At 44.9% G+C, this 8,889-nt stretch overlaps 3 non-coding genes across 3 annotated transcripts in view; all 3 read right to left on the bottom strand.

Annotated features, from left to right (window-relative positions):
• LOC143206324 (large subunit ribosomal RNA) overlaps positions 1-860 on the bottom strand; it is a 4,098-nt gene extending 3,238 nt beyond the window's left edge. Inside the window, exon 1 of the ribosomal RNA XR_013008305.1 lies at positions 1-860. This exon is cut by the window's left edge and continues 3,238 nt beyond it. This is a non-coding gene — a ribosomal RNA (large subunit ribosomal RNA).
• Positions 861-1,279: 419 nt separating this feature from the next.
• LOC143206322 (5.8S ribosomal RNA) lies at positions 1,280-1,434 on the bottom strand. Its single transcript, XR_013008303.1, has one exon. It is a non-coding gene; the product is annotated as a 5.8S ribosomal RNA (ribosomal RNA).
• Positions 1,435-2,142: 708 nt separating this feature from the next.
• Positions 2,143-4,132, bottom strand: LOC143206323 (small subunit ribosomal RNA). The gene has a single exon (XR_013008304.1). It is a non-coding gene; the product is annotated as a small subunit ribosomal RNA (ribosomal RNA).
• Positions 4,133-8,889: the final 4,757 nt, after the last annotated feature.

Raw genomic sequence — 8,889 nt, 5'->3', positions numbered from 1 at the left:
CCCAAAGCTATAGCGTCGCCGATCGGTCTAGGTCTGTTCGAGAACCTCGTCGCCAACAGTCATCAGAGGTCGGAAACGGCACCGGGTCCGATTACCGACGTGCATCTGACGCGCTTGCGACGAGCCGAACGCTAACGAGTAGCGGCCTTAAACCATTCGGTATACCGTCGAGCGAGTCGACCGCGAACACGAGGGTCCGTAAACGAAAACGGCGCGAACCGCAGTCTACGGTCTCCACCTCGAGCCTTAAGCCGACGCCCAACGGATCGCGACGTCCTACAAGGAGAAAAGTGCACGCGTTCGTCGCCGGATCGACGTACGAAAGGCGCGCGCAACGCCGAAACGTCACGTGTCACGCGATCGCACGCCGCCTACTACGAGCCGCGAATGAATTTCTCCCTTCGACCTTTCGGGTTTCTCAGGTTTACCCCTAAACGGTTTCACGTACTCTTGAACTCTCTCTTCAAAGTGCTTTTCAACTTTCCCTCACGGTACTTGTTCGCTATCGGTCTCGTGGTTATATTTAGCCTTAGATGGAGTTTACCACCCGCTTAGGGCTGCACTCTCAAGCAACCCGACTCTAAGGAGAGATCCTCTCGCCGTCAGTCACGGTCGCTACGGGCCTGGCACCCTCTATGGGCTGTTGCCCCGTTCAAGATGGACTTGGACGCGCGACGTAACGTCGAGATAATGGACCCTCCCGAACACCACATTTCCCGGCGCCCGATGTCGGTCGCGGGATTCGGTGCTGGGCTAATCCCTGTTCGCTCGCAGCTACTAAGGGAATCCTAGTTAGTTTCTTTTCCTCCGCTTAGTAATATGCTTAAATTCAGCGGGTAGTCTCACCTGCTCTGAGGTCGCTAGTTTAATATGCGTGGCGCTCGTAATCATCATAATAATGAAGATTAGGAGCCAATACGAAATATAAAAGTTTAGAATGGAAAAGACGCGCCGTCGAAAAACGGTGTTTTCTCCCTCGTATTCGAGAGACAACGCACCTACGATCCGACGTCGATTAAAAACTAATTTTATCGGATACGACGATCGTATTAATGGTGCGCGCTACGTTTATCACAAAAACGTGCGAACGACCGTTTTAAACACGTCTCATCCCTTTCATATTCGTACGACCCGTACGAGAGAGTTAGGTCACACGTACGGGTCCGCTGTCACGTTTTAGAACGTCGCGATCGAATCGCGCTTATACGCTCAGCACGCTCAGACATTTCTCGTCGATCGCGAAGATCAAAGAAAATCCGAGCAGTCTTGAAATGAGATACGACCCTCAGCCAGGAGTGGTCCGGGTATGAGATCCCAGGACCGCAATGTGCGTTCGAAATGTCGATGTTCATGTGTCCTGCAGTTCACAAGTTGACGCGCAATTAGCTGCGTTCTTCATCGACCCACGAGCCAAGTGATCCACCGTTTAGGGTAATCTTTTTTTAAGTTAGGTTTTAAACGCATATCGAAACGTTTCTATTATAAGACGACGACGACGACGACGACGCGCGCTCACGTCATAGACAGCGCTTGCGCCCCTTTCGCAGCCGCCGTCGACTTTAAAACGCTCTTACGGTTTATTTTCGTCTTCTCCACTACACACAACGAGAGGAGCGGAGACAGACTACTCGAAATGGTGACGTTCGTTGTAAATTTTCGTCGTCTCACCTCGTACGACAACAAAAGAGCATACGCTGATCATAGTTTGGCAATATTTTCGTAAACTAAATCTCACCCTTTTGGAATGAAACAAACGAAGGGTGATAAGATTTTCGTAAACTAATCACATTACCGATCATCGTATATGTTCGTCGATATGAGGATCGAAACGTCGATTAGAAATATAATTGGCAAAATCGTTTTATTTTGCGCTCGATTTGTCCATTTATAACGAAATCCGTCGTAGGCCGACGATTATTACTCGTCGTCCTATATAACAACATCTTCATCGTATATATCTCCGCTTTCGGGCGTACATCTTTTAAAACCATATATTATAGGTACCCGAAAACAGCTACGTTGACGACGTCGAAATTCGATCGGAACTTCCGAACTTCGTAGATGGCTCTTTAACGTTCGACAATGATTTTTACAGACTTGTACGTTTACCTATTATATATATATAGGCATAACAACACACTGTAATGATCCTTCCGCAGGTTCACCTACGGAAACCTTGTTACGACTTTTACTTCCTCTAAATGATCAAGTTTGGTCATCTTTTCCTACACATCGACGACGCCGAAACGCCATCGCGTGTCGATCCGAAGACCTCACTAAATCATTCAATCGGTAGTAGCGACGGGCGGTGTGTACAAAGGGCAGGGACGTAATCAACGCGAGCTTATGACTCGCGCTTACTGGGAATTCCTCGTTCATGGGGAACAATTGCAAGCCCCAATCCCTAGCACGAAGGAGGTTCAGCGGGTTACCCGGGCCGCTCGGCCAGGGAAGACACGCTGATTCCTTCAGTGTAGCGCGCGTGCGGCCCAGAACATCTAAGGGCATCACAGACCTGTTATTGCTCAATCTCGTGCGGCTAGAAGCCGCCTGTCCCTCTAAGAAGAATAGTTTGTACGCCGACAGTAAAAACCGCGCACGAACCGCGAAACCCGAAAGCAACGCGGCCGGCGGGCCTTTAGGATGTCAAAAAGCGCCTAGTTAGCAGGCTAGAGTCTCGTTCGTTATCGGAATTAACCAGACAAATCGCTCCACCAACTAAGAACGGCCATGCACCACCACCCACCGAATCAAGAAAGAGCTCTCAATCTGTCAATCCTTCCGGTGTCCGGGCCTGGTGAGGTTTCCCGTGTTGAGTCAAATTAAGCCGCAGGCTCCACTCCTGGTGGTGCCCTTCCGTCAATTCCTTTAAGTTTCAGCTTTGCAACCATACTTCCCCCGGAACCCAAAAGCTTTGGTTTCCCGGAAGCTGCCCGTCGAGTCATATTAGGGAACGTCGACGGATCGCTAGCTGGCATCGTTTAAGGTTAGAACTAGGGCGGTATCTGATCGCCTTCGAACCTCTAACTTTCGTTCTTGATCAATGAAAGCGTTTTTGGCAAATGCTTTCGCTTCTGTTCGTCTTGCGACGATCCAAGAATTTCACCTCTAACGTCGCAATACGAATGCCCCCATCCGTTCCTATTAATCATTACCTCGGGGTTCCGAAAACCAACAAAATAGAACCGAGGTCCTATTCCATTATTCCATGCATACAGTATTCAGGCGAAATTTTAGCCTGCTTTGAGCACTCTAATTTGTTCAAAGTAAACGTGCCGGCCCACCTCGACACTCAGTAAAGAGCACCGCGGCAGGATTGAGTTGGGCCGTCGTAACCACGACGCGCACAACACGCACGACCGAAACGCACGCGCGACGGCGACGCGACACGACTAAGCCCACCGGCAGGACGTCTCGCGAAAAACACGCCAGTTAACACCGCGAACGATGAACCGGCGGCGCGAGACACAAATTCGACTACGAGCTTTTTAACCGCAACAACTTTAATATACGCTATTGGAGCTGGAATTACCGCGGCTGCTGGCACCAGACTGGCCCTCCAATTGATCCTCGTTAAAGGGTTTAGAGTGTACTCATTCCGATTACGGGGCCTCGGATGAGTCCCGTATCGTTATTTTTCGTCACTACCTCCCCGTGCCGGGAGTGGGTAATTTGCGCGCCTGCTGCCTTCCTTGGATGTGGTAGCCGTTTCTCAGGCTCCCTCTCCGGAATCGAACCCTGATTCCCCGTTACCCGTTACGACCATGGTAGGCGCAGAACCTACCATCGACAGTTGATAAGGCAGACATTTGAAAGATGTGTCGCCGGTGCGAGACCGTGCGATCAGCTTAAAGTTATTCAGAGTCACCAAGTTGTACGATGACGAGCGCGAACCCGAAACCGATTGGTTTTGATCTAATAAAAGCACTCCTTCCATCTCTGGTCGGAGCTCTGTTTGCATGTATTAGCTCTAGAATTACCACAGTTATCCAAGTAATTGTGGGTACGATCTAAGGAACCATAACTGATTTAATGAGCCTTTCGCGGTTTCACCTTAATTCGGTATGTACTGAGACATGCATGGCTTAATCTTTGAGACAAGCATATGACTACTGGCAGGATCAACCAGGGAACTGTTCTTATTATTTTATCGACACGAAGCAGATAAAACAAATACAGACACAGTTTATTTTATAAGTTTGACTTATAAAGAAACGTGTGCGTAAGACGACGATATATAATATATATCGACGACTAATAAAAAGGAGGTGCATGATAGCGCGCCTAGACGACGGAAAAACCGGTCCGAGGCGCCACGCTCTTACATTTTAATATTAGTTGTCTAATAAAACAAAACGATATCATCATCTTAGACACATCTTTTGTTTTTTTTATACACAACCGATCGACTAGGCACCCAATTATCTCGATTATCGACGACGATCGTCGACTACGTCGAAAATTGGATGCCGCAAAATATCGTTCGGCGTTTATAAGACCTCGAAAAACATTCTCTCCGAACCCTTCGCTAGATAGAAATATATAAAGCGACAAGGAAACCTCGTACGAGAAACGTTTCGTGATTTTTTATTTTATTCTCGCTCGGAGAGCAGAGAGCTATCGCAAAATGTGTTGCTGTTTTATGAACGTTCCGATGAAAAACCGATACGTCCATAAAAATAATAATTCCAATCGCATATGAATCGTGGATCATCTTCTTCTAACGAAGCCGAATGTTCCCGCCGAATTCGCGATCTCGCAGTGATACCGTCGTCGTCGTCGTACGCTTCCCGATATATCGAAAAAAACCGACCAGGAAGAACAACGAAACGACGATACAAAATCGCGAGAGCGTTACGAATATATAATAACACGACGAAATACGCTTTTTATTTAGATAAATAAAAAAATACGGTTCGGATCTTATATATTAACATATAATATGTAATACCACCTTCGCTGATCAAAAGCCACTCGGTAAAAGTGTCACAGCGCCGGTCGACCCGACCCGTCGTATCCGTCTCTCGTATCGCCCCACGTAGAAGCGCACACGATTTAAGCGCGGGTCTCTCGCCAGCTATCGGAAATGTATGGGTGTTTTAGAACAGATCGTTTATACGGACGTTGCGCAAATTTTTCGTTTTTACGTCTGCCCGTTCTCGTTATTATCGGAATGTTCCGATGAATAAACTTTAGCTTTAGACAACGTGAACTTCTAAAGCAATAATTTTAACCTCTCGTGTTAATACGTCCTCAGGCCGTTTCTAGACTGCCGATCACGTTCTTTAAAAGTCGGAAAATTCCGATCCATAAAATTATGCTAGTAGAATGTAAAGATCCTTCATAGGATGGATACTGTCACATATCGATACGGCGATCGGAGTAAAACTGTTCTCACGTATTTCAGGACATTTTAGGTTGTTACGTCGGCCCGTTCGTTATTATCGGTATATACCTATGAATAAATGTTTTGCTTGTAGAACGTAAGATTCCAAAAGAATGATTCGCCGAAACGATGGTGCACCCTTACGATCGGATATTTGCCGCTTATTGGCCATTTTCTATAATTCATCCGTTAGATATCGTTTATCGACTACGGATAAGGTTTTCCGATATCAGAATGTTCCTAAGGATGATTCGAAAGTGATTTGAACGAAGAATTTGATAGAATGAATCCTTTATTTATCCATTGAGTACAGGGTACGGAGTGTCTGCGGGGTCAGCTAATATATTATATTTCTCTCTCGACGTAATGGTAACTCGAAGTCCGAACCGCGCTCATGAAGCTCGGTTTCAATCCAATCCATGTTGGTCGGTTCCTCGAGAGGAACGCCGTATCTTCGCGGTCGACCGCCTAATGAATCAGGTGGTAAAAGTCCAAGCCCAGCGCGGCAACGGCAGGCGCGTTCAACGTTTTAACTGCCAATTCTACGGTCATTCATCGGCCAACTGTAAAGCCACTCCGGCCTACGTCAAGTCCCAAAGACAGAAATTCCCCGCCGAAATGCACCAACTGTTGAGAACCATACACCGCAAATTACTCGGGATGCAAGTGCCGACCTACTCCAAAAACAACCAAACCCAAAAGACCAATTCCTCCCCCCACTCATGTACGGGGAACTCAAGATAACAGTCGTCTGGCTGGTCTGGATTCCACTAGAACACGAACCCGATCTCCATTGGCGAAATACTCTTCGGAACATATTCAGATGACCAAGGAGATTTTCAGGCCATTTTCAACGCCATCAACCACACAGCTATTGGAAGAATTACTATCGGCCGGGATAATAGATGAGTTGGAACTTGGGCTTATTGCTCCAAGCGAACCAACTCACTACTCCTCCAATCGACCGACAATAATTGACTTTTTTATCTATCAAAATTCGAATCAAGCCTCTGACCTGCAAGTACTCCAAGATATCGATTCTGACCACAGGCCTATCCTCCTCACCCACCATCAGCGATTTTCCACTGAGTTCCACTGTCCCCAAGCAAGGTCAACCTAGTAAACGAAAAAAAAAGTATCTTCTCTTTGACGATCCTCATTATATTAGGACGATAGTTCCATTCTAAATTCTTGATTAATTACAGTTCCTATTTGTTCATTTCGAGACGTTCCCGTGATTAATACTTATCGTGTAGAAATTAGCCACAATCCACAATTAGCCACAGTTAGGAAAAATAAATTAATTATCATATAGTCATAAACGTAATAAAAATGAATACACATATTTTCGAAGTCACTCCAGAAATACTTTACCTTATTTTTAAATAACAATCTCGGGCCGTACCATTTTTACAAAACTTATTCTATATACTTACTATATAACAGATTATAATGATATAATATAATTCAATACAATAACTACAATATATATATATATATCTGAAAATTCTGTTTTTATAAAATGTCAGCTACTGTTTAACATTTCATTTTTTAAAATGTATATCCAATTGTGGTTCTGAAAAGAACCGATTTTGCAGGTAAGTAGTATATTGAAACACACATAGGTATGTGAATTAATTTACTTAGAACTGGTATATTTGGTGACTGCTTTGGTACCTTCGCTAACGGCGTGCTTAGCCAACTCACCGGGTAACAATAACCTAACGGCGGTTTGGATTTCTCTGCTCGTGATCGTTGATCTCTTATTGTAATGGGCGAGACGCGACGCTTCGGCGGCTATCCTTTCGAATATATCGTTCACGAAAGAATTCATGATCGACATGGCCTTGCTGGAGATACCCGTATCGGGATGAACCTGCTTTAAAACTTTGTATATGTAAATCGCATAGCTTTCCTTCCTCCTGCGCTTCTTTTTCTTGTCGCTCTTAGAGATATTTTTCTGGGCTTTTCCGGCTTTCTTGGCCGCCTTACCGCTTGTCTTCGGTGGCATTTCGAAATAAAAATCCCGACGTCTCACGTACCTCAAAGAGTACTTAACTAAAAAAATGCCTTTAATTCTAGAACTTATAACATTCGAAGGAACACTTCTAAGCCCCGCCCATAGCCCGAGTTAGAGTCTGATTGGTCGCGTATGATATAACGAGTTTGGCTCGCGGACAAAATTCCAGGCCGATCTGTAAGAAATTTCCAGTACCGTTTTTGATTTAAAGGTGAGCAGTATCTAACAACGATCGAGATTAACATGTCCGGACGTGGTAAAGGCGGAAAAGTGAAGGGAAAGGCGAAGTCTCGTTCCAATCGTGCGGGATTACAATTTCCTGTCGGTCGTATTCACCGACTTCTAAGGAAAGGAAATTATGCCGAACGCGTAGGGGCCGGTGCTCCCGTTTACTTAGCTGCCGTAATGGAATATCTGGCGGCCGAAGTTCTCGAGTTGGCGGGTAACGCCGCTAGAGACAACAAGAAAACAAGGATTATCCCTAGGCATTTACAATTGGCCATCAGAAACGACGAGGAATTGAATAAACTGTTATCTGGCGTTACTATTGCCCAGGGCGGCGTCTTGCCTAACATTCAAGCAGTATTATTGCCTAAAAAGACAGACAGCAAAACCAAATAGATAACGCAAACCGTTTAAAGTTTTGCATACGCCCTTTAATATCGGTCCTTTTCAGGGCCAACAAAATCGTATAAAAAAGAAGTTAGAATACGCGTTCTTATTAAAGAATAAATATTAACTAGAAAATTTATAAATAATCTGATCTGTACTGAATATTCCTTTATTACTGTTTTAGAGTATCGATCGATCGGTTCCCTAATTAGTTACGGCTCTATCTAGAAAATAATCATTTAAGTAATAATAAGATAATAAATAAATTATATAAATATTCTTTCTTTTATAAAGTTATATTGTGGTTCTGAAAAGAACCGTTTTTTTTTCTATTAAAAAAATACGGTCTTGGACGAACGTATTTTTTAGGGAAGTCGTAGCACGTCCAGGAGTGTCGGGATATTTGTAATTTTCAACTCCGTGTCTTCTTGATCTGACGATGAAATGTGTCGCCTGTTTAATATATCGTCATACGTAGTAGAAATAGTTTTATTTCTTTTTCTTTGGTGATACTGGTTTTTTAGTTTTCGCACCTTCACCAGCGGCAACACGAACAGTTGAGGTCGTCGTCTTAGCACTTTTCGGTTTAGGCGCCTTGGGCTTTTTCGTAGGTCCGGCTTTATTAGATTTTTTCGCTTTGGAAGGCGATTTCGGGGATCTTGCGGCCGTGTTGCTTTTTGCTGCTTTCGAAGATGAACTATTAGCGGCGGCATTGGAAGCGGACGTAGTCGTGGCGGCGGTAGATTTCTTTCCTGTTTTCTTTTCGACGGCTTTTTTGGCAGAAGCTTTTTTCTCGGCCAAAGTTGCAGATTCACCTTTCTTACTTTTAGCTGTGGTTTTCTTAGTTGAGGCGGAGGCGGCGGTCGTCTTT

The sequence above is a fragment of the Rhynchophorus ferrugineus genome, unplaced genomic scaffold (genome assembly GCF_030347505.1).
Source record: "Rhynchophorus ferrugineus isolate W39M unplaced genomic scaffold, kcgeb_rfMv2 rfM644, whole genome shotgun sequence".
Classification (NCBI taxonomy): Eukaryota; Metazoa; Arthropoda; class Insecta; order Coleoptera; family Curculionidae; genus Rhynchophorus; species Rhynchophorus ferrugineus.
Note: the sequence above shows the minus strand (reverse complement) of the source record. Positions and strands in the feature narration are given on the sequence as shown.